This window comes from Rhinoderma darwinii (assembly GCF_050947455.1).
Source record: "Rhinoderma darwinii isolate aRhiDar2 chromosome 3 unlocalized genomic scaffold, aRhiDar2.hap1 SUPER_3_unloc_12, whole genome shotgun sequence".
Lineage (NCBI taxonomy): Eukaryota > Metazoa > Chordata > Amphibia > Anura > Rhinodermatidae > Rhinoderma > Rhinoderma darwinii.
The window spans coordinates 215,420-241,520 of NW_027461737.1; the positions used below are offsets into that span (position 1 = coordinate 215,420).

General features: G+C 39.2%; 9 non-coding genes across 9 annotated transcripts; all 9 read left to right on the forward strand.

Moving 5' to 3' along the window:
- Positions 1-1,677: 1,677 nt before the first annotated feature.
- TRNAD-GUC (transfer RNA aspartic acid (anticodon GUC)) lies at positions 1,678-1,749 on the forward strand. Its single transcript has one exon. It is a non-coding gene; the product is annotated as a tRNA-Asp (tRNA).
- A 2,233-nt stretch (positions 1,750-3,982) lies between these two features.
- TRNAD-GUC (transfer RNA aspartic acid (anticodon GUC)) lies at positions 3,983-4,054 on the forward strand. The gene has a single exon. It is a non-coding gene; the product is annotated as a tRNA-Asp (tRNA).
- A 2,235-nt stretch (positions 4,055-6,289) lies between these two features.
- TRNAD-GUC (transfer RNA aspartic acid (anticodon GUC)) lies at positions 6,290-6,361 on the forward strand. The gene has a single exon. It is a non-coding gene; the product is annotated as a tRNA-Asp (tRNA).
- Positions 6,362-8,594: 2,233 nt separating this feature from the next.
- TRNAD-GUC (transfer RNA aspartic acid (anticodon GUC)) lies at positions 8,595-8,666 on the forward strand. The gene has a single exon. It is a non-coding gene; the product is annotated as a tRNA-Asp (tRNA).
- A 1,081-nt stretch (positions 8,667-9,747) lies between these two features.
- On the forward strand, positions 9,748-9,819 carry TRNAD-GUC (transfer RNA aspartic acid (anticodon GUC)). The gene has a single exon. It is a non-coding gene; the product is annotated as a tRNA-Asp (tRNA).
- Positions 9,820-10,899: 1,080 nt separating this feature from the next.
- On the forward strand, positions 10,900-10,971 carry TRNAD-GUC (transfer RNA aspartic acid (anticodon GUC)). The gene has a single exon. It is a non-coding gene; the product is annotated as a tRNA-Asp (tRNA).
- A 1,080-nt stretch (positions 10,972-12,051) lies between these two features.
- On the forward strand, positions 12,052-12,123 carry TRNAD-GUC (transfer RNA aspartic acid (anticodon GUC)). The gene has a single exon. It is a non-coding gene; the product is annotated as a tRNA-Asp (tRNA).
- Positions 12,124-14,355: 2,232 nt separating this feature from the next.
- TRNAD-GUC (transfer RNA aspartic acid (anticodon GUC)) lies at positions 14,356-14,427 on the forward strand. The gene has a single exon. It is a non-coding gene; the product is annotated as a tRNA-Asp (tRNA).
- Positions 14,428-16,017: 1,590 nt separating this feature from the next.
- TRNAS-GCU (transfer RNA serine (anticodon GCU)) lies at positions 16,018-16,099 on the forward strand. The gene has a single exon. It is a non-coding gene; the product is annotated as a tRNA-Ser (tRNA).
- Positions 16,100-26,101: the final 10,002 nt, after the last annotated feature.

The window sequence follows — 26,101 nt, forward strand, 5'->3', positions numbered from 1 at the left end:
AGGGAAGTACAAGTGACAGAGCCTCTTTAAATAGGACGAAATTGCAGTACCAGGATTATTATCTGTCTTACAAGCAGATACATTTAGAAAAATGCTAATTTTCTCTACAATTTTCTCTACGATTCGGATTGTATCGACCACATTTTACCTCTTACATAAAGTACAATGTGTCACAAGAAAACAATCTCAGAATGCTTGGATAAATAAAAGAATTCCAAAGTTATTACCACATAAAGAGAAGACAATATGTCATTGCCATATTTATTCATTTTCCTATCATAGGGGGGCACACTAATCTGTATTAGAGTTGTTGAATGGTCTCAGTGGTGTCAGATTAATAGTGAATAACGAGCACAGGGATGTGGGGGCATAGCATAGTTACCAAAACAAAGACCACTCTCCGCATCGGACACGCCATACAGACCCATTCCACATATATGCCATTTACACAATGCACTCAGGCCACACATGCGCCGCCGCTAGGCCTGCTCCACGCAACTCACACAACCCTGGTATCAGCAGGTCCTTGTTAGTATAGTGGAGAGTATCCCCGCCTGTCACGCGGGAGACTGGGGTTCGATTCCCCGACGGGGAGAATTGTCACTTTTAGACACATCAATAACCAGAATTATAAAACAAGACTCTTTCTTTTCACTTTGGGCGGTGTAATGTTTTCTGTATGACGCTGTCCAATCAGCTTCTGCACCCTTCCCTGTCCAGCAACACAGTGTGATCTTATAGTATACAGCTTTCATTCCCAATTCTGTATTCAACTGGCTATATCTCAGGCTCTGTCACAGCTAGAACTGTGATTCTACTGTCATATGAAAGATTGGAATCTCCCCTTTCATATGCCACCAGAACCGCGGTTCTAGGTCGTCCACAGCCCGAGATATGGCTGTTTGAATGGATCCCCCTTCCCTCTAGACTGTCTCCTAATGCTGTGAAACAGCATCCTGCTGATAGGACAGAGTCAGAGGCTGGGAGGAAGCCCCACCTCAGGAGAATCGCTGCTGTTACCTCCCAGTTGTCTTATAAATCCTCATTTACATATTTAGAAAAAAGCTCATAACTTTTGAAATAATAAACGTTTTGGGACACAATTTTCACTAGTATTATCAGTGTGACAGCGCCTATCAAATTAGCTAGGAGATAGGGAAGTACAAGTGACAGAGCCTCTTTAAATAGGACGAAATTGCAGTACCAGGATTATTATCTGTCTTACAAGCAGATACATTTAGAAAAATGCTAATTTTCTCTACAATTTTCTCTACGATTCGGATTGTATCGACCACATTTTACCTCTTACATAAAGTACAATGTGTCACAAGAAAACAATCTCAGAATGCTTGGATAAATAAAAGAATTCCAAAGTTATTACCACATAAAGAGAAGACAATATGTCATTGCCATATTTATTCATTTTCCTATCATAGGGGGGCACACTAATCTGTATTAGAGTTGTTGAATGGTCTCAGTGGTGTCAGATTAATAGTGAATAACGAGCACAGGGATGTGGGGGCATAGCATAGTTACCAAAACAAAGACCACTCTCCGCATCGGACACGCCATACAGACCCATTCCACATATATGCCATTTACACAATGCACTCAGGCCACACATGCGCCGCCGCTAGGCCTGCTCCTCGCAACTCACACAGCCCTGGTATCAGCAGGTCCTCGTTAGTATAGTGGAGAGTATCCCCGCCTGTCACGCGGGAGACCGGGGTTCGATTCCCCGACGGGGAGAATTGTCACTTTTAGACACATCAATAACCAGAATTATAAAACAAGACTCTTTCTTTTCACTTTGGGCGGTGTAATGTTTTCTGTATGACGCTGTCCAATCAGCTTCTGCCCCTTCCCTGTCCAGCAACACAGTGTGATCTTATAGTATACAGCTTTCATTCCCAATTCTGTATTCAACTGGCTATATCTCAGGCTCTGTCACAGCTAGAACTGTGATTCTACTGTCATATGAAAGATTAGAATCTCCCCTTTCATATGCACCAGAACCGCGGTTCTAGGTCGTCCACAGCCCGAGATATGGCTGTTTGAATGGATCCCCCTTCCCTCTAGACTGTCTCCTAATGCTGTGAAACAGCATCCTGCTGATAGGACAGAGTCAGAGGCTGGGAGGAAGCCCCACCTCAGCAGAATCGCTGCTGTTACCTCCCAGTTGTCTTATAAATCCTCATTTACATATTTAGAAAAAAGCTCATAACTTTTGAAATAATAAACGTTTTGGGACACAATTTTCACTAGTATTATCAGTGTGACAGCGCCTATCAAATTAGCTAGGAGATAGGGAAGTACAAGTGACAGAGCCTCTTTAAATAGGACGAAATTGCAGTACCAGGATTATTATCTGTCTTACAAGCAGATACATTTAGAAAAATGCTAATTTTCTCTACAATTTTCTCTACGATTCGGATTGTATCGACCACATTTTACCTCTTACATAAAGTACAAAGTGTCACAAGAAAACAATCTCAGAATGCTTGGATAAATAAAAGAATTCCAAAGTTATTACCACATAAAGAGAAGACAATATGTCATTGCCATATTTATTCATTTTCCTATCATAGGGGGGCACACTAATCTGTATTAGAGTTGTTGAATGGTCTCAGTGGTGTCAGATTAATAGTGAATAACGAGCACAGGGATGTGGGGGCATAGCATAGTTACCAAAACAAAGACCACTCTCCGCATCGGACACGCCATACAGACCCATTCCACATATATGCCATTTACACAATGCACTCAGGCCACACATGCGCCGCCGCTAGGCCTGCTCCACGCAACTCACACAGCCGTGGTATCAGCAGGTCCTCGTTAGTATAGTGGAGAGTATCCCCGCCTGTCACGTGGGAAACCGGGGTTCGATTCCCCGACGGGGAGAATTGTCACTTTTAGACACATCAATAACCAGAATTATAAAACAAGACTCTTTCTTTTCACTTTGGGCGGTGTAATGTTTTCTGTATGACGCTGTCCAATCAGCTTCTGCCCCTTCCCTGTCCAGCAACACAGTGTGATCTTATAGTATACAGCTTTCATTCCCAATTCTGTATTCAACTGGCTATATCTCAGGCTCTGTCACAGCTAGAACTGTGATTCTACTGTCATATGAAAGATTGGAATCTCCCCTTTCATATGCCACCAGAACCGCGGTTCTAGGTCGTCCACAGCCCGAGATATGGCTGTTTGAATGGATCCCCCTTCCCTCTAGACTGTCTCCTAATGCTGTGAAACAGCATCCTGCTGATAGGACAGAGTCAGAGGCTGGGAGGAAGCCCCACCTCAGCAGAATCGCTGCTGTTACCTCCCAGTTGTCTTATAAATCCTCATTTACATATTTAGAAAAAAGCTCATAACTTTTGAAATAATAAACGTTTTGGGACACAATTTTCACTAGTATTATCAGTGTGACAGCGCCTATCAAATTAGCTAGGAGATAGGGAAGTACAAGTGACAGAGCCTCTTTAAATAGGACGAAATTGCAGTACCAGGATTATTATCTGTCTTACAAGCAGATACATTTAGAAAAATGCTAATTTTCTCTACAATTTTCTCTACGATTCGGATTGTATCGACCACATTTTACCTCTTACATAAAGTACAATGTGTCACAAGAAAACAATCTCAGAATGCTTGGATAAATAAAAGAATTCCAAAGTTATTACCACATAAAGAGAAGACAATATGTCATTGCCATATTTATTCATTTTCCTATCATAGGGGGGCACACTAATCTGTATTAGAGTTGTTGAATGGTCTCAGTGGTGTCAGATTAATAGTGAATAACGAGCACAGGGATGTGGGGGCATAGCATAGTTACCAAAACAAAGACCACTCTCCGCATCGGACACGCCATACAGACCCATTCCACATATATGCCATTTACACAATGCACTCAGGCCACACATGCGCCGCCGCTAGGCCTGCTCCACGCAACTCACACAGCCCTGGTATCAGCAGGTCCTCGTTAGTATAGTGGAGAGTATCCCCGCCTGTCACGCGGGAGACCGGGGTTCGATTCCCCGACGGGGAGAATTGTCACTTTTAGACACATCAATAACCAGAATTATAAAACAAGACTCTTTCTTTTCACTTTGGGCGGTGTAATGTTTTCTGTATGACGCTGTCCAATCAGCTTCTGCCCCTTCCCTGTCCAGCAACACAGTGTGATCTTATAGTATACAGCTTTCATTCCCAATTCTGTATTCAACTGGCTATATCTCAGGCTCTGTCACAGCTAGAACTGTGATTCTACTGTCATATGAAAGATTGGAATCTCCCCTTTCATATGCCACCAGAACCGCGGTTCTAGGTCGTCCACAGCCCGAGATATGGCTGTTTGAATGGATCCCCCTTCCCTCTAGACTGTCTCCTAATGCTGTGAAACAGCATCCTGCTGATAGGACAGAGTCAGAGGCTGGGAGGAAGCCCCACCTCAGGAGAATCGCTGCTGTTACCTCCCAGTTGTCTTATAAATCCTCATTTACATATTTAGAAAAAAGCTCATAACTTTTGAAATAATAAACGTTTTGGGACACAATTTTCACTAGTATTATCAGTGTGACAGCGCCTATCAAATTAGCTAGGAGATAGGGAAGTACAAGTGACAGAGCCTCTTTAAATAGGACGAAATTGCAGTACCAGGATTATTATCTGTCTTACAAGCAGATACATTTAGAAAAATGCTAATTTTCTCTACAATTTTCTCTACGATTCGGATTGTATCGACCACATTTTACCTCTTACATAAAGTACAATGTGTCACAAGAAAACAATCTCAGAATGCTTGGATAAATAAAAGAATTCCAAAGTTATTACCACATAAAGAGAAGACAATATGTCATTGCCATATTTATTCATTTTCCTATCATAGGGGGGCACACTAATCTGTATTAGAGTTGTTGAATGGTCTCAGTGGTGTCAGATTAATAGTGAATAACGAGCACAGGGATGTGGGGGCATAGCATAGTTACCAAAACAAAGACCACTCTCCGCATCGGACACGCCATACAGACCCATTCCACATATATGCCATTTACACAATGCACTCAGGCCACACATGCGCCGCCGCTAGGCCTGCTCCACGCAACTCACACAACCCTGGTATCAGCAGGTCCTTGTTAGTATAGTGGAGAGTATCCCCGCCTGTCACGCGGGAGACTGGGGTTCGATTCCCCGACGGGGAGAATTGTCACTTTTAGACACATCAATAACCAGAATTATAAAACAAGACTCTTTCTTTTCACTTTGGGCGGTGTAATGTTTTCTGTATGACGCTGTCCAATCAGCTTCTGCACCCTTCCCTGTCCAGCAACACAGTGTGATCTTATAGTATACAGCTTTCATTCCCAATTCTGTATTCAACTGGCTATATCTCAGGCTCTGTCACAGCTAGAACTGTGATTCTACTGTCATATGAAAGATTGGAATCTCCCCTTTCATATGCCACCAGAACCGCGGTTCTAGGTCGTCCACAGCCCGAGATATGGCTGTTTGAATGGATCCCCCTTCCCTCTAGACTGTCTCCTAATGCTGTGAAACAGCATCCTGCTGATAGGACAGAGTCAGAGGCTGGGAGGAAGCCCCACCTCAGGAGAATCGCTGCTGTTACCTCCCAGTTGTCTTATAAATCCTCATTTACATATTTAGAAAAAAGCTCATAACTTTTGAAATAATAAACGTTTTGGGACACAATTTTCACTAGTATTATCAGTGTGACAGCGCCTATCAAATTAGCTAGGAGATAGGGAAGTACAAGTGACAGAGCCTCTTTAAATAGGACGAAATTGCAGTACCAGGATTATTATCTGTCTTACAAGCAGATACATTTAGAAAAATGCTAATTTTCTCTACAATTTTCTCTACGATTCGGATTGTATCGACCACATTTTACCTCTTACATAAAGTACAATGTGTCACAAGAAAACAATCTCAGAATGCTTGGATAAATAAAAGAATTCCAAAGTTATTACCACATAAAGAGAAGACAATATGTCATTGCCATATTTATTCATTTTCCTATCATAGGGGGGCACACTAATCTGTATTAGAGTTGTTGAATGGTCTCAGTGGTGTCAGATTAATAGTGAATAACGAGCACAGGGATGTGGGGGCATAGCATAGTTACCAAAACAAAGACCACTCTCCGCATCGGACACGCCATACAGACCCATTCCACATATATGCCATTTACACAATGCACTCAGGCCACACATGCGCCGCCGCTAGGCCTGCTCCTCGCAACTCACACAGCCCTGGTATCAGCAGGTCCTCGTTAGTATAGTGGAGAGTATCCCCGCCTGTCACGCGGGAGACCGGGGTTCGATTCCCCGACGGGGAGAATTGTCACTTTTAGACACATCAATAACCAGAATTATAAAACAAGACTCTTTCTTTTCACTTTGGGCGGTGTAATGTTTTCTGTATGACGCTGTCCAATCAGCTTCTGCCCCTTCCCTGTCCAGCAACACAGTGTGATCTTATAGTATACAGCTTTCATTCCCAATTCTGTATTCAACTGGCTATATCTCAGGCTCTGTCACAGCTAGAACTGTGATTCTACTGTCATATGAAAGATTAGAATCTCCCCTTTCATATGCACCAGAACCGCGGTTCTAGGTCGTCCACAGCCCGAGATATGGCTGTTTGAATGGATCCCCCTTCCCTCTAGACTGTCTCCTAATGCTGTGAAACAGCATCCTGCTGATAGGACAGAGTCAGAGGCTGGGAGGAAGCCCCACCTCAGCAGAATCGCTGCTGTTACCTCCCAGTTGTCTTATAAATCCTCATTTACATATTTAGAAAAAAGCTCATAACTTTTGAAATAATAAACGTTTTGGGACACAATTTTCACTAGTATTATCAGTGTGACAGCGCCTATCAAATTAGCTAGGAGATAGGGAAGTACAAGTGACAGAGCCTCTTTAAATAGGACGAAATTGCAGTACCAGGATTATTATCTGTCTTACAAGCAGATACATTTAGAAAAATGCTAATTTTCTCTACAATTTTCTCTACGATTCGGATTGTATCGACCACATTTTACCTCTTACATAAAGTACAAAGTGTCACAAGAAAACAATCTCAGAATGCTTGGATAAATAAAAGAATTCCAAAGTTATTACCACATAAAGAGAAGACAATATGTCATTGCCATATTTATTCATTTTCCTATCATAGGGGGGCACACTAATCTGTATTAGAGTTGTTGAATGGTCTCAGTGGTGTCAGATTAATAGTGAATAACGAGCACAGGGATGTGGGGGCATAGCATAGTTACCAAAACAAAGACCACTCTCCGCATCGGACACGCCATACAGACCCATTCCACATATATGCCATTTACACAATGCACTCAGGCCACACATGCGCCGCCGCTAGGCCTGCTCCACGCAACTCACACAGCCGTGGTATCAGCAGGTCCTCGTTAGTATAGTGGAGAGTATCCCCGCCTGTCACGTGGGAAACCGGGGTTCGATTCCCCGACGGGGAGAATTGTCACTTTTAGACACATCAATAACCAGAATTATAAAACAAGACTCTTTCTTTTCACTTTGGGCGGTGTAATGTTTTCTGTATGACGCTGTCCAATCAGCTTCTGCCCCTTCCCTGTCCAGCAACACAGTGTGATCTTATAGTATACAGCTTTCATTCCCAATTCTGTATTCAACTGGCTATATCTCAGGCTCTGTCACAGCTAGAACTGTGATTCTACTGTCATATGAAAGATTGGAATCTCCCCTTTCATATGCCACCAGAACCGCGGTTCTAGGTCGTCCACAGCCCGAGATATGGCTGTTTGAATGGATCCCCCTTCCCTCTAGACTGTCTCCTAATGCTGTGAAACAGCATCCTGCTGATAGGACAGAGTCAGAGGCTGGGAGGAAGCCCCACCTCAGCAGAATCGCTGCTGTTACCTCCCAGTTGTCTTATAAATCCTCATTTACATATTTAGAAAAAAGCTCATAACTTTTGAAATAATAAACGTTTTGGGACACAATTTTCACTAGTATTATCAGTGTGACAGCGCCTATCAAATTAGCTAGGAGATAGGGAAGTACAAGTGACAGAGCCTCTTTAAATAGGACGAAATTGCAGTACCAGGATTATTATCTGTCTTACAAGCAGATACATTTAGAAAAATGCTAATTTTCTCTACAATTTTCTCTACGATTCGGATTGTATCGACCACATTTTACCTCTTACATAAAGTACAATGTGTCACAAGAAAACAATCTCAGAATGCTTGGATAAATAAAAGAATTCCAAAGTTATTACCACATAAAGAGAAGACAATATGTCATTGCCATATTTATTCATTTTCCTATCATAGGGGGGCACACTAATCTGTATTAGAGTTGTTGAATGGTCTCAGTGGTGTCAGATTAATAGTGAATAACGAGCACAGGGATGTGGGGGCATAGCATAGTTACCAAAACAAAGACCACTCTCCGCATCGGACACGCCATACAGACCCATTCCACATATATGCCATTTACACAATGCACTCAGGCCACACATGCGCCGCCGCTAGGCCTGCTCCACGCAACTCACACAGCCCTGGTATCAGCAGGTCCTCGTTAGTATAGTGGAGAGTATCCCCGCCTGTCACGCGGGAGACCGGGGTTCGATTCCCCGACGGGGAGAATTGTCACTTTTAGACACATCAATAACCAGAATTATAAAACAAGACTCTTTCTTTTCACTTTGGGCGGTGTAATGTTTTCTGTATGACGCTGTCCAATCAGCTTCTGCCCCTTCCCTGTCCAGCAACACAGTGTGATCTTATAGTATACAGCTTTCATTCCCAATTCTGTATTCAACTGGCTATATCTCAGGCTCTGTCACAGCTAGAACTGTGATTCTACTGTCATATGAAAGATTGGAATCTCCCCTTTCATATGCCACCAGAACCGCGGTTCTAGGTCGTCCACAGCCCGAGATATGGCTGTTTGAATGGATCCCCCTTCCCTCTAGACTGTCTCCTAATGCTGTGAAACAGCATCCTGCTGATAGGACAGAGTCAGAGGCTGGGAGGAAGCCCCACCTCAGGAGAATCGCTGCTGTTACCTCCCAGTTGTCTTATAAATCCTCATTTACATATTTAGAAAAAAGCTCATAACTTTTGAAATAATAAACGTTTTGGGACACAATTTTCACTAGTATTATCAGTGTGACAGCGCCTATCAAATTAGCTAGGAGATAGGGAAGTACAAGTGACAGAGCCTCTTTAAATAGGACGAAATTGCAGTACCAGGATTATTATCTGTCTTACAAGCAGATACATTTAGAAAAATGCTAATTTTCTCTACAATTTTCTCTACGATTCGGATTGTATCGACCACATTTTACCTCTTACATAAAGTACAATGTGTCACAAGAAAACAATCTCAGAATGCTTGGATAAATAAAAGAATTCCAAAGTTATTACCACATAAAGAGAAGACAATATGTCATTGCCATATTTATTCATTTTCCTATCATAGGGGGGCACACTAATCTGTATTAGAGTTGTTGAATGGTCTCAGTGGTGTCAGATTAATAGTGAATAACGAGCACAGGGATGTGGGGGCATAGCATAGTTACCAAAACAAAGACCACTCTCCGCATCGGACACGCCATACAGACCCATTCCACATATATGCCATTTACACAATGCACTCAGGCCACACATGCGCCGCCGCTAGGCCTGCTCCTCGCAACTCACACAGCCCTGGTATCAGCAGGTCCTCGTTAGTATAGTGGAGAGTATCCCCGCCTGTCACGCGGGAGACCGGGGTTCGATTCCCCGACGGGGAGAATTGTCACTTTTAGACACATCAATAACCAGAATTATAAAACAAGACTCTTTCTTTTCACTTTGGGCGGTGTAATGTTTTCTGTATGACGCTGTCCAATCAGCTTCTGCCCCTTCCCTGTCCAGCAACACAGTGTGATCTTATAGTATACAGCTTTCATTCCCAATTCTGTATTCAACTGGCTATATCTCAGGCTCTGTCACAGCTAGAACTGTGATTCTACTGTCATATGAAAGATTAGAATCTCCCCTTTCATATGCACCAGAACCGCGGTTCTAGGTCGTCCACAGCCCGAGATATGGCTGTTTGAATGGATCCCCCTTCCCTCTAGACTGTCTCCTAATGCTGTGAAACAGCATCCTGCTGATAGGACAGAGTCAGAGGCTGGGAGGAAGCCCCACCTCAGGAGAATCGCTGCTGTTACCTCCCAGTTGTCTTATAAATCCTCATTTACATATTTAGAAAAAAGCTCATAACTTTTGAAATAATAAACGTTTTGGGACACAATTTTCACTAGTATTATCAGTGTGACAGCGCCTATCAAATTAGCTAGGAGATAGGGAAGTACAAGTGACAGAGCCTCCTTAAATAGGACGAAATTGCAGTACCAGGATTATTATCTGTCTTACAAGCAGATACATTTAGAAAAATGCTAATTTTCTCTACAATTTTCTCTACGATTCGGATTGTATCGACCACATTTTACCTCTTACATAAAGTACAATGTGTCACAAGAAAACAATCTCAGAATGCTTGGATAAATAAAAGAATTCCAAAGTTATTACCACATAAAGAGAAGACAATATGTCATTGCCATATTTATTCATTTTCCTATCATAGGGGGGCACACTAATCTGTATTAGAGTTGTTGAATGGTCTCAGTGGTGTCAGATTAATAGTGAATAACGAGCACAGGGATGTGGGGGCATAGCATAGTTACCAAAACAAAGACCACTCTCCGCATCGGACACGCCATACAGACCCATTCCACATATATGCCATTTACACAATGCACTCAGGCCACACATGCGCCGCCGCTAGGCCTGCTCCTCGCAACTCACACAGCCCTGGTATCAGCAGGTCCTCGTTAGTATAGTGGAGAGTATCCCCGCCTGTCACGCGGGAGACCGGGGTTCGATTCCCCGATGGGGAGAATTGTCACTTTTAGACACATCAATAACCAGAATTATAAAACAAGACTCTTTCTTTTCACTTTGGGCGGTGTAATGTTTTCTGTATGACGCTGTCCAATCAGCTTCTGCCCCTTCCCTGTCCAGCAACACAGTGTGATCTTATAGTATACAGCTTTCATTCCCAATTCTGTATTCAACTGGCTATATCTCAGGCTCTGTCACAGCTAGAACTGTGATTCTACTGTCATATGAAAGATTAGAATCTCCCCTTTCATATGCACCAGAACCGCGGTTCTAGGTCGTCCACAGCCCGAGATATGGCTGTTTGAATGGATCCCCCTTCCCTCTAGACTGTCTCCTAATGCTGTGAAACAGCATCCTGCTGATAGGACAGAGTCAGAGGCTGGGAGGAAGCCCCACCTCAGGAGAATCGCTGCTGTTACCTCCCAGTTGTCTTATAAATCCTCATTTACATATTTAGAAAAAAGCTCATAACTTTTGAAATAATAAACGTTTTGGGACACAATTTTCACTAGTATTATCAGTGTGACAGCGCCTATCAAATTAGCTAGGAGATAGGGAAGTACAAGTGACAGAGCCTCCTTAAATAGGACGAAATTGCAGTACCAGGATTATTATCTGTCTTACAAGCAGATACATTTAGAAAAATGCTAATTTTCTCTACAATTTTCTCTACGATTCGGATTGTATCGACCACATTTTACCTCTTACATAAAGTACAATGTGTCACAAGAAAACAATCTCAGAATGCTTGGATAAATAAAAGAATTCCAAAGTTATTACCACATAAAGAGAAGACAATATGTCATTGCCATATTTATTCATTTTCCTATCATAGGGGGGCACACTAATCTGTATTAGAGTTGTTGAATGGTCTCAGTGGTGTCAGATTAATAGTGAATAACGAGCACAGGGATGTGGGGGCATAGCATAGTTACCAAAACAAAGACCACTCTCCGCATCGGACACGCCATACAGACCCATTCCACATATATGCCATTTACACAATGCACTCAGGCCACACATGCGCCGCCGCTAGGCCTGCTCCTCGCAACTCACACAGCCCTGGTATCAGCAGGTCCTCGTTAGTATAGTGGAGAGTATCCCCGCCTGTCACGCGGGAGACCGGGGTTCGATTCCCCGATGGGGAGAATTGTCACTTTTAGACACATCAATAACCAGAATTATAAAACAAGACTCTTTCTTTTCACTTTGGGCGGTGTAATGTTTTCTGTATGACGCTGTCCAATCAGCTTCTGCCCCTTCCCTGTCCAGCAACACAGTGTGATCTTATAGTATACAGCTTTCATTCCCAATTCTGTATTCAACTGGCTATATCTCAGGCTCTGTCACAGCTAGAACTGTGATTCTACTGTCATATGAAAGATTAGAATCTCCCCTTTCATATGCACCAGAACCGCGGTTCTAGGTCGTCCACAGCCCGAGATATGGCTGTTTGAATGGATCCCCCTTCCCTCTAGACTGTCTCCTAATGCTGTGAAACAGCATCCTGCTGATAGGACAGAGTCAGAGGCTGGGAGGAAGCCCCACCTCAGGAGAATCGCTGCTGTTACCTCCCAGTTGTCTTATAAATCCTCATTTACATATTTAGAAAAAAGCTCATAACTTTTGAAATAATAAACGTTTTGGGACACAATTTTCACTAGTATTATCAGTGTGACAGCGCCTATCAAATTAGCTAGGAGATAGGGAAGTACAAGTGACAGAGCCTCCTTAAATAGGACGAAATTGCAGTACCAGGATTATTATCTGTCTTACAAGCAGATACATTTAGAAAAATGCTAATTTTCTCTACAATTTTCTCTACGATTCGGATTGTATCGACCACATTTTACCTCTTACATAAAGTACAATGTGTCACAAGAAAACAATCTCAGAATGCTTGGATAAATAAAAGAATTCCAAAGTTATTACCACATAAAGAGAAGACAATATGTCATTGCCATATTTATTCATTTTCCTATCATAGGGGGGCACACTAATCTGTATTAGAGTTGTTGAATGGTCTCAGTGGTGTCAGATTAATAGTGAATAACGAGCACAGGGATGTGGGGGCATAGCATAGTTACCAAAACAAAGACCACTCTCCGCATCGGACACGCCATACAGACCCATTCCACATATATGCCATTTACACAATGCACTCAGGCCACACATGCGCCGCCGCTAGGCCTGCTCCTCGCAACTCACACAGCCCTGGTATCAGCAGGTCCTCGTTAGTATAGTGGAGAGTATCCCCGCCTGTCACGCGGGAGACCGGGGCTCGATTCCCCGATGGGGAGAATTGTCACTTTTAGACACATCAATAACCAGAATTATAAAACAAGACTCTTTCTTTTCACTTTGGGCGGTGTAATGTTTTCTGTATGACGCTGTCCAATCAGCTTCTGCCCCTTCCCTGTCCAGCAACACAGTGTGATCTTATAGTATACAGCTTTCATTCCCAATTCTGTATTCAACTGGCTATATCTCAGGCTCTGTCACAGCTAGAACTGTGATTCTACTGTCATATGAAAGATTAGAATCTCCCCTTTCATATGCACCAGAACCGCGGTTCTAGGTCGTCCACAGCCCGAGATATGGCTGTTTGAATGGATCCCCCTTCCCTCTAGACTGTCTCCTAATGCTGTGAAACAGCATCCTGCTGATAGGACAGAGTCAGAGGCTGGGAGGAAGCCCCACCTCAGGAGAATCGCTGCTGTTACCTCCCAGTTGTCTTATAAATCCTCATTTACATATTTAGAAAAAAGCTCATAACTTTTGAAATAATAAACGTTTTGGGACACAATTTTCACTAGTATTATCAGTGTGACAGCGCCTATCAAATTAGCTAGGAGATAGGGAAGTACAAGTGACAGAGCCTCCTTAAATAGGACGAAATTGCAGTACCAGGATTATTATCTGTCTTACAAGCAGATACATTTAGAAAAATGCTAATTTTCTCTACAATTTTCTCTACGATTCGGATTGTATCGACCACATTTTACCTCTTACATAAAGTACAATGTGTCACAAGAAAACAATCTCAGAATGCTTGGATAAATAAAAGAATTCCAAAGTTATTACCACATAAAGAGAAGACAATATGTCATTGCCATATTTATTCATTTTCCAATCATAGGGGGGCACACTAATCTGTATTAGAGTTGTTGAATGGTCTCAGTGGTGTCAGATTAATAGTGAATAACGAGCACAGGGATGTGGGGGCATAGCATAGTTATCAAAACAAAGACCACTCTCCGCATCGGACACGCCATACAGACCCATTCCACATATATGCCATTTACACAATGCACTCAGGCCACACATGCGCCGCCGCTAGGCCTGCTCCACGCAACTCACACAGCCCTGGTATCAGCAGGTCCTCGTTAGTATAGTGGAGAGTATCCCCGCCTGTCACGCGGGAGACCGGGGTTCGATTCCCCGACGGGGAGAATTGTCACTTTTAGACACATCAATAACCAGAATTATAAAACAAGACTCTTTCTTTTCACTTTGGGCGGTGTAATGTTTTCTGTATGACGCTGTCCAATCAGCTTCTGCACCCTTCCCTGTCCAGCAACACAGTGTGATCTTATAGTATACAGCTTTCATTCCCAATTCTGTATTCAACTGGCTATATCTCAGGCTCTGTCACAGCTAGAACTGTGATTCTACTGTCATATGAAAGATTGGAATCTCCCCTTTCATATGCACCAGAACCGCGGTTCTAGGTCGTCCACAGCCCGAGATATGGCTGTTTGAATGGATCCCCCTTCCCTCTAGACTGTCTCCTAATGCTGTGAAACAGCATCCTGCTGATAGGACAGAGTCAGAGGCTGGGAGGAAGCCCCACCTCAGGAGAATCGCTGCTGTTACCTCCCAGTTGTCTTATAAATCCTCATTTACATATTTAGAAAAAAGCTCATAACTTTTGAAATAATAAACGTTTTGGGACACAATTTTCACTAGTATTATCAGTGTGACAGCGCCTATCAAATTAGCTAGGAGATAGGGAAGTACAAGTGACAGAGCCTCTTTAAATAGGACGAAATTGCAGTACCAGGATTATTATCTGTCTTACAAGCAGATACATTTAGAAAAATGCTAATTTTCTCTACAATTTTCTCTACGATTCGGATTGTATCGACCACATTTTACCACTTACATAAAGTACAATGTGTCACAAGAAAACAATCTCAGAATGCTTGGATAAATAAAAGAATTCCAAAGTTATTACCACATAAAGAGAAGACAATATGTCATTGCCATATTTATTCATTTTCCTATCATAGGGGGGCACACTAATCTGTATTAGAGTTGTGGAATGGTCTCAGTGGTGTCAGATATGTTCTAGTAGACCTATGTATACACTCATCTAGTTCTTGCATGCCATTTAATGACATTTTTATAAACAAGAAAAGATTTGATTTTAAATAAGGGAAAATAAATTTAGAATACATATTACTGACACTTCTCAAAATTTGTAAAACACTTTTTAGGGATCAGGTTTGGTTATAAAATAGCTGGAAACTAACCAAAGAAAATAATGAAAATAAGTTGACGAGGTGGCCGAGTGGTTAAGGCGATGGACTGCTAATTTATTGTTCTCTGCATGCATGGGTTAAAATCCCATCCTCGTCGGGTGTTTTTGTAAATGACCCTTATTGTCTTCCAAAGCCCAAGATTGCAGGCAGGGCTAATACTGCCAAAACAGGTTGAAATTTGTTAAGCCGATTAGAGGAGCAGAACTCTAAAAACTTGTGTAAATGATAAACCTTCTAGAAAATGTTTGCATGGAACTATTACTACAAATGTTTTTTTTGTAGATGTGTTCTAGTAGACCTATGTATACACTCATCTAGTTCTTGCATGCCATTTAATGACATTTTTATAAACAAGAAAAGATTTGATTTTAAATAAGGGAAAATAAATTTAGAATACATATTACTGACACTTCTCAAAATTTGTAAAACACCTTTTAGGGATCAGGTTTGGTTATAAAACAGCTGGAAACTAACCAAAGAAAAAAATTAAAATAAGTTGACGAGGTGGCCGAGTGGTTAAGGCGATGGACTGCTAATCCATTGTGCTCTGCATGCATGGGTTCAAATCCCATCATTGTCGGGTGTTTTTGTAAATGACCATTATTGTCTTCCAAAGCCCAAGATTGCAGGCAGGGCTAATACTGCCTAAACAGGTTGAAATTTGTTAAGCCGATTAGAGGAGCAGAACTCTAAAAACTTGTGTAAATGATAAACCTTCTAGAAAATGTTTGCATGGAACTATTACTACAAATGTTTTTTTTTTGTAGATGTGTTCTAGTAGACCTATGTATACACTCATCTAGTTCTTGCATGCCATTTAATGACATTTTTATAAACAAGAAAAGATTTGATTTTAAATAAGGGAAAATAAATTTAGAATACATATTACTGACACTTCTCAAAATTTGTAAAACACTTTTTAGGGATCAGGTTTGGTTATAAAACAGCTGGAAACTAACCAAAGAAAAAAAGAAAATAAGTTGATGAGTTGGCGATGAACTGCTAATTCATTGTGCTCTGCACGCATGGGTTCAAATCCCATCCTCGTCAGGTGTTTTTGTAAATGACCATTATTGTCTTCCAAAGCCCAAGATTGCAGGCAGGGCTAATACTGCCAAAACAGGTTGAAATTTGTTAAGCCGATTAGAGGAGCAGAACTCTAAAAACTTGTGTAAATGATAAACCTTCTAGAAAATGTTTGCATGGAACTATTACTACAAATGTTTTTTTTTTGTAGATGTGTTCTAGTAGACCTATGTATACACTCATCTAGTTCTTGCATGCCATTTAATGACATTTTTCTAAACAAGAAAAGATTTGATTTTAAATAAGGGAAAATAAATTTAGAATACATATTACTGACACTTCTCAAAATTTGTAAAACACTTTTTAGGGATCAGGTTTGGTTATAAAACAGCTGGAAACTAACCAAAGAAAAAAAGAAAATAAGTTGATGAGTTGGCGATGAACTGCTAATTCATTGTGCTCTGCACGCATGGGTTCAAATCCCATCCTCGTCAGGTGTTTTTGTAAATGACCATTATTGTCTTCCAAAGCCCAAGATTGCAGGCAGGGCTAATACTGCCAAAACAGGTTGAAATTTGTTAAGCCGATTAGAGGAGCAGAACTCTAAAAACTTGTGTAAATGATAAACATTCTAGAAAATGTTTGCATGGAACTATTACTACAAATGTTTTTTTTTGTAGATGTGTTCTAGTAGACCTATATATACACTCATCTAGTTCTTGCATGCCATTTAATGACATTTTTATAAACAAGAAAAGATTTGATTTTAAATAAGGGAAAATAAATTTAGAATACATATTACTGACACTTCTCAAAATTTGTAAAACACCTTTTAGGGATCAGGTTTGGTTATAAAACAGCTGGAAACTAACCAAAGAAAAAAATGAAAAAAATGAAAATAAGTTGATGAGGTGGCTGAGTGGATAAGGTGAATCCATTGTGCTCTGCATGCATGGGCTCAAATCCCATCCTCGTCGGGTGTTTTTGTAAATTACCATTATTGTCTTCCAAAGCCCAAGATTGCAGGCAGGGCTAATACTGCCAAAACAGGTTGAAATTTGTTAAGCCGATTAGAGGAGCAGAACTCTAAAAACTTGTGTAAATGATAAACCTTCTAGAAAATGTTTGCATGGAACTATTACTACAAATGTTTTTTTTTGTAGATGTGTTCTAGTAGACCTATATATACACTCATCTAGTTCTTGCATGCCATTCAATGACATTTTTATAAACAAGAAAAGATTTGATTTTAAATAAGGGAAAATAAATTTAGAATACATATTACTGACACTTCTCAAAATTTGTAAAACACTTTTTAGGGATCAGGTTTGGTTATAAAACAGCTGGAAACTAACCAAAGAAAAAAATGAAAATAAGTTGACGAGGTGGCCGAGTGGTTAAGGCGATGGACTGCTAATCCATTGTGCTCTGCATCCCATCCTCGTCGGGTGTTTTTGTAAATGACCCTTATTGTCTTCCAAAGCCCAAGATTGCAGGCAGGGCTAATACTGCCAAAACAGGTTGAAATTTGTTAAGCCGATTAGAGGAGCAGAACTCTAAAAACTTGTGTAAATGATAAACCTTCTAGAAAATGTTTGCATGGAACTATTACTACAAATGTTTTTTTTTGTAGATGTGTTCTTGTAGACCTATATATACACTCATCTAGTTCTTGCATGTCATTTAATGACATTTTTATAAACAAGAAAAGATTTGATTTTAAATAAGGGAAAATAAATTTAGAATACATATTACTGACACTTCTCAAAATTTGTAAAACACTTTTTAGGGATCAGGTTTGGTTATAAAACAGCTGGAAACTAACCAAAGAAAAAAATGAAAATAAGTTGACGAGGTGGCCGAGTGGTTAAGGCGATGGACTGCTAATCCATTGTGCTCTGCATCCCATCCTCGTCGGGTGTTTTTGTAAATGACCCTTATTGTCTTCCAAAGCCCAAGATTGCAGGCAGGGCTAATACTGCCAAAACAGGTTGAAATTTGTTAAGCCGATTAGAGGAGCAGAACTCTAAAAACTTGTGTAAATGATAAACCTTCTAGAAAATGTTTGCATGGAACTATTACTACAAATGTTTTTTTTTGTAGATGTGTTCTTGTAGACCTATATATACACTCACCTAGTTCTTGCATGTCATTTAATGACATTTTTATAAACAAGAAAAGATTTGATTTTAAATAAGGGAAAATAAATTTAGAATACATATTACTGACACTTCTCAAAATTTGTAAAACACTTTTTAGGGATCAGGTTTGGTTATAAAACAGCTGGAAACTAACCAAAGAAAAAAATGAAAATAAGTTGACGAGGTGGCCGAGTGGTTAAGTCGATGGACTGCTAATCCATTGTGCTCTGCATCCCATCCTCGTCGGGTGTTTTTGTAAATTACCCTTATTGTCTTCCAAAGCCCAAGATTGCAGGCAGGGCTAATACTGCCAAAACAGGTTGAAATTTGTTAAGCCGATTAGAGGAGCAGAACTCTAAAAACTTGTGAAACCTTCTAGAAAATGTTTGCATGGAACTATTACTACAAATGTTTTTTTTTGTAGATGTGTTCTAGTAGACCTATATATACACTCATCTAGTTCTTGCATGCCATTCAATGACATTTTTATAAACAAGAAAAGATTTGATTTTAAATAAGGGAAAATAAATTTAGAATACATATTACTGACACTTCTCAAAATTTGTAAAACACTTTTTAGGGATCAGGTTTGGTTATAAAACAGCTGGAAACTAACCAAATAAAAAAATGAAAATAAGTTGACGAGGAAGCCGAGTGGTTAAGGCGATGGACTGCTGATCCATTGTGCTCTGCATCCCATCCTCGTCGGGTGTTTTTGTAAATGACCCTTATTGTCTTCCAAAGCCCAAGATTGCAGGCAGGGCTAATACTGCCAAAACAGGTTGAAATTTGTTAAGCCGATTAGAGGAGCAGAACTCTAAAAACTTGTGTAAATGATAAACCTTCTAGAAAATGTTTGCATGGAACTATTACTACAAATGTTTTTTTTTGTAGATGTGTTCTTGTAGACCTATATATACACTCATCTAGTTCTTGCATGTCATTTAATGACATTTTTATAAACAAGAAAAGATTTGATTTTAAATAAGGGAAAATAAATTTAGAATACATATTACTGACACTTCTCAAAATTTGTAAAACACTTTTTAGGGATCAGGTTTGGTTATAAAACAGCTGGAAACTAACCAAAGAAAAAAATGAAAATAAGTTGACGAGGTGGCCGAGTGGTTAAGTCGATGGACTGCTAATCCATTGTGCTCTGCATCCCATCCTCGTCGGGTGTTTTTGTAAATGACCCTTATTGTCTTCCAAAGCCCAAGATTGCAGGCAGGGCTAATACTGCCAAAACAGGTTGAAATTTGTTAAGCCGATTAGAGGAGCAGAACTCTAAAAACTTGTGTAAATGATAAACCTTCTAGAAAATGTTTGCATGGAACTATTACTACAAATGTTTTTTTTTTGTAGATGTGTTCTAGTAGACCTATGTATACACTCATCTAGTTCTTGCATGCCATTTAATGACATTTTTATAAACAAGAAAATATTTGATTTTAAATAAGGGAAAATAAATTTAGAATACATATTACTGACACTTCTCAAAATTTGTAAAACACTTTTTAGGGATCAGGTTTGGTTATAAAACAGCTGGAAACTAACCAAAGAAAAAAATGAAAATAAGTTGACGAGGTGGCCGAGTGGTTAAGGCGATGGACTGCTAATCCATTGTGCTCTGCATCCCATCCTCGTCGGGTGTTTTTGTAAATGACCCTTATTGTCTTCCAAAGCCCAAGATTGCAGGCAGGGCTAATACTGCCAAAACAGGTTGAAATTTGTTAAGCCGATTAGAGGAGCAGAACTCTAAAAACGTGTGAAACCTTCTAGAAAATGTTTGCATGGAACTATTACTACAAATGTTTTTTTTTGTAGATGTGTTCTAGTAGACCTATATATACACTCATCTAGTTCTTGCATGCCATTTAATGACATTTTTATAAACAAGAAAAGATTTGATTTTAAATAAGGGAAAATAAATTTAGAATACATATTACTGACACTTCTCAAAATTTGTAAAACACTTTTTAGGGATCAGGTTTGGTTATAAAACAGCTGGAAACTAACCAAAGAAAAAAATGAAAATAAGTTGACGAGGTGGCCGAGTGGTTAAGGCGATGGACTGCTAATCCATTGTGCTCTGCATCCCATCCTCGTCGGGTGTTTTTGTAAATTACCCTTATTGTCTTCCAAAGCCCAAGATTGCAGGCAGGGCTAATACTGCCAAAACAGGTTGAAATTTGTTAAGCCGATTAGAGGAACAGAACTCTAAAAACTTGTGAAACCTTCTAGAAAATGTTTGCATGGAACTATTACTACAAATGTTTTTTTTTGTAGATGTGTTCTAGTAGACCTATATATACACACTCATCTAGTTCTTGCATGCCATTTAATGACATTTTTATAAACAAGAAAAGATTTGATTTTAAATAAGGGAAAATAAATTTAGAATACATATTACTGACACTTCTCAAAATTTGTAAAACACTTTTTAGGGATCAGGTTTGGTTATAAAACAGCTGGAAACTAACCAAAGAAAAAAATGAAAATAAGTTGACGAGGTGGCCGAGTGGTTAAGGCGATGGACTGCTAATCCATTGTGCTCTGCATCCCATCCTCGTCGGGTGTTTTTGTAAATAGTAAACTATTACTATTAATAGTTTACTATTTTTGTAATAGTAAACTATTACTACTATAAAACAGCTGGAAACTAACCAAAGAAAAAAAATGAAAATAAGTTGACGAAGTGGCCGAGTGGTTAAGGCGATAGACTGTTAATCCATTGTGCTCTGCATGCATGGGTTCAAATCCCATCCTCGTTGGGTGTTTTTGTAAATGACCATTATTGTCTTCCAAAGCCCAAGATTGCAGGCAGGGCTAATACTGCCAAAACAGGTTGAAATTTGTTAAGCCGATTAGAGGAGCAGAACTCTAAAAACTTGTGTAAATGATAAACCTTCTAGAAAATGTTTGCATGGAACTATTACTACAAATGTTTTTTTTTTGTAGATGTGTTCTAGTAGACCTATGTATACACTCATCTAGTTCTTGCATGCCATTTAATGACATTTTTATAAACAAGAAAAGATTTGATTTTAAATAAGGGAAAATAAATTTAGAATACATATTACTGACACTTCTCAAAATTTGTAAAACACTTTTTAGGGATCAGGTTTGGTTATAAAACAGCTGGAAACTAACCAAAGAAAAAAATGAAAATAAGTTGACGAGGTGGCCGAGTGGTTAAGTCGATGGACTGCTAATCCATTGTGCTCTGCATCCCATCCTCGTCGGGTGTTTTTGTAAATGACCCTTATTGTCTTCCAAAGCCCAAGATTGCAGGCAGGGCTAATACTGCCAAAACAGGTTGAAATTTGTTAAGCCGATTAGAGGAGCAGAACTCTAAAAACTTGTGAAACATTCTAGAAAATGTTTGCATGGAACTATTACTACAAATGTTTTTTTTTGTAGATGTGTTCTAGTAGACCTATATATACACTCATCTAGTTCTTGCATGCCATTCAATGACATTTTTATAAACAAGAAAAGATTTGATTTTAAATAAGGGAAAATAAATTTAGAATACATATTACTGACACTTCTCAAAATTTGTAAAACACTTTTTAGGGATCAGGTTTGGTTATAAAACAGCTGGAAACTAACCAAAGAAAAAAATGAAAATAAGTTGACGAGGTGGCCGAGTGGTTAAGGCGATGGACTGCTAATCCATTGTGCTCTGCATCCCATCCTCGTCGGGTGTTTTTGTAAATGACCCTTATTGTCTTCCAAAGCCCAAGATTGCAGGCAGGGCTAATACTGCCAAAACAGGTTGAAATTTGTTAAGCCGATTAGAGGAGCAGAACTCTAAAAACTTGTGTAAATGATAAACCTTCTAGAAAATGTTTGCATGGAACTATTACTACAAATGTTTTTTTTTGTAGATGTGTTCTAGTAGACCTATGTATACACTCATCTAGTTCTTGCATGCCATTTAATGACATTTTTATAAACAAGAAAATATTTGATTTTAAATAAGGGAAAATAAATTTAGAATACATATTACTGACACTTCTCAAAATTTGTAAAACACTTTTTAGGGATCAGGTTTGGTTATAAAACAGCTGGAAACTAACCAAAGAAAAAAATGAAAATAAGTTGACGAGGTGGCCGAGTGGTTAAGGCGATGGACTGCTAATCCATTGTGCTCTGCATCCCATCCTCGTCGGGTGTTTTTGTAAATGACCCTTATTGTCTTCCAAAGCCCAAGATTGCAGGCAGGGCTAATACTGCCAAAACAGGTTGAAATTTGTTAAGCCGATTAGAGGAGCAGAACTCTAAAAACTTGTGTAAATGATAAACCTTCTAGAAAATGTTTGCATGGAACTATTACTACAAATGTTTTTTTTTTGTAGATGTGTTCTAGTAGACCTATGTATACACTCATCTAGTTCTTGCATGCCATTTAATGACATTTTTATAAACAAGAAAATATTTGATTTTAAATAAGGGAAAATAAATTTAGAATACATATTACTGACACTTCTCAAAATTTGTAAAACACTTTTTAGGGATCAGGTTTGGTTATAAAACAGCTGGAAACTAACCAAAGAAAAAAATGAAAATAAGTTGACGAGGTGGCCGAGTGGTTAAGGCGATGGACTGCTAATCCATTGTGCTCTGCATCCCATCCTCGTCGGGTGTTTTTGTAAATGACCCTTATTGTCTTCCAAAGCCCAAGATTGCAGGCAGGGCTAATACTGCCAAAACAGGTTGAAATTTGTTAAGCCGATTAGAGGAGCAGAACTCTAAAAACGTGTGAAACCTTCTAGAAAATGTTTGCATGGAACTATTACTACAAATGTTTTTTTTTGTAGATGTGTTCTAGTAGACCTATATATACACTCATCTAGTTCTTGCATGCCATTTAATGACATTTTTATAAACAAGAAAAGATTTGATTTTAAATAAGGGAAAATAAATTTAGAATACATATTACTGACACTTCTCAAAATTTGTAAAACACTTTTTAGGGATCAGGTTTGGTTATAAAACAGCTGGAAACTAACCAAAGAAAAAAATGAAAATAAGTTGACGAGGTGGCCGAGTGGTTAAGGCGATGGACTGCTAATCCATTGTGCTCTGCATCCCATCCTCGTCGGGTGTTTTTGTAAATTACCCTTATTGTCTTCCAAAGCCCAAGATTGCAGGCAGGGCTAATACTGCCAAAACAGGTTGAAATTTGTTAAGCCGATTAGAGGAACAGAACTCTAAAAACTTGTGAAACCTTCTAGAAAATGTTTGCATGGAACTATTACTACAAATGTTTTTTTTTGTAGATGTGTTCTAGTAGACCTATATATACACACTCATCTAGTTCTTGCATGCCATTTAATGACATTTTTATAAACAAGAAAAGATTTGATTTTAAATAAGGGAAAATAAATTTAGAATACATATTACTGACACTTCTCAAAATTTGTAAAACACTTTTTAGGGATCAGGTTTGGTTATAAAACAGCTGGAAACTAACCAAAGAAAAAAATGAAAATAAGTTGACGAGGTGGCCGAGTGGTTAAGGCGATGGACTGCTAATCCATTGTGCTCTGCATCCCATCCTCGTCGGGTGTTTTTGTAAATAGTAAACTATTACTATTAATAGTTTACTATTTTTGTAATAGTAAACTATTACTACTATAAAACAGCTGGAAACTAACCAAAGAAAAAAAATGAAAATAAGTTGACGAAGTGGCCGAGTGGTTAAGGCGATAGACTGTTAATCCATTGTGCTCTGCATGCATGGGTTCAAATCCCATCCTCGTTGGGTGTTTTTGTAAATGACCATTATTGTCTTCCAAAGCCCAAGATTGCAGGCAGGGCTAATACTGCCAAAACAGGTTGAAATTTGTTAAGCCGATTAGAGGAGCAGAACTCTAAAAACTTGTGTAAATGATAAACCTTCTAGAAAATGTTTGCATGGAACTATTACTACAAATGTTTTTTTTTTGTAGATGTGTTCTAGTAGACCTATGTATACACTCATCTAGTTCTTGCATGCCATTTAATGACATTTTTATAAACAAGAAAAGATTTGATTTTAAATAAGGGAAAATAAATTTAGAATACATATTACTGACACTTCTCAAAATTTGTAAAACACTTTTTAGGGATCAGGTTTGGTTATAAAACAGCTGGAAACTAACCAAAGAAAAAAATGAAAATAAGTTGACGAGGTGGCCGAGTGGTTAAGTCGATGGACTGCTAATCCATTGTGCTCTGCATCCCATCCTCGTCGGGTGTTTTTGTAAATGACCCTTATTGTCTTCCAAAGCCCAAGATTGCAGGCAGGGCTAATACTGCCAAAACAGGTTGAAATTTGTTAAGCCGATTAGAGGAGCAGAACTCTAAAAACTTGTGAAACATTCTAGAAAATGTTTGCATGGAACTATTACTACAAATGTTTTTTTTTGTAGATGTGTTCTAGTAGACCTATATATACACTCATCTAGTTCTTGCATGCCATTCAATGACATTTTTATAAACAAGAAAAGATTTGATTTTAAATAAGGGAAAATAAATTTAGAATACATATTACTGACACTTCTCAAAATTTGTAAAACACTTTTTAGGGATCAGGTTTGGTTATAAAACAGCTGGAAACTAACCAAAGAAAAAAATGAAAATAAGTTGACGAGGTGGCCGAGTGGTTAAGGCGATGGACTGCTAATCCATTGTGCTCTGCATCCCATCCTCGTCGGGTGTTTTTGTAAATGACCCTTATTGTCTTCCAAAGCCCAAGATTGCAGGCAGGGCTAATACTGCCAAAACAGGTTGAAATTTGTTAAGCCGATTAGAGGAGCAGAACTCTAAAAACTTGTGTAAATGATAAACCTTCTAGAAAATGTTTGCATGGAACTATTACTACAAATGTTTTTTTTTGTAGATGTGTTCTAGTAGACCTATGTATACACTCATCTAGTTCTTGCATGCCATTTAATGACATTTTTATAAACAAGAAAATATTTGATTTTAAATAAGGGAAAATAAATTTAGAATACATATTACTGACACTTCTCAAAATTTGTAAAACACTTTTTAGGGATCAGGTTTGGTTATAAAACAGCTGGAAACTAACCAAAGAAAAAAATGAAAATAAGTTGACGAGGTGGCCGAGTGGTTAAGGCGATGGACTGCTAATCCATTGTGCTCTGCATCCCATCCTCGTCGGGTGTTTTTGTAAATGACCCTTATTGTCTTCCAAAGCCCAAGATTGCAGGCAGGGCTAATACTGCCAAAACAGGTTGAAATTGGTTAAGCCGATTAGAGGAGCAGAACTCTAAAAACTTGTGAAACCTTCTAGAAAATGTTTGCATGGAACTATTACTACAAATGTTTTTTTTTGTAGATGTGTTCTAGTAGACCTATATATACACTCATCTAGTTCTTGCATGCCATTTAATGACATT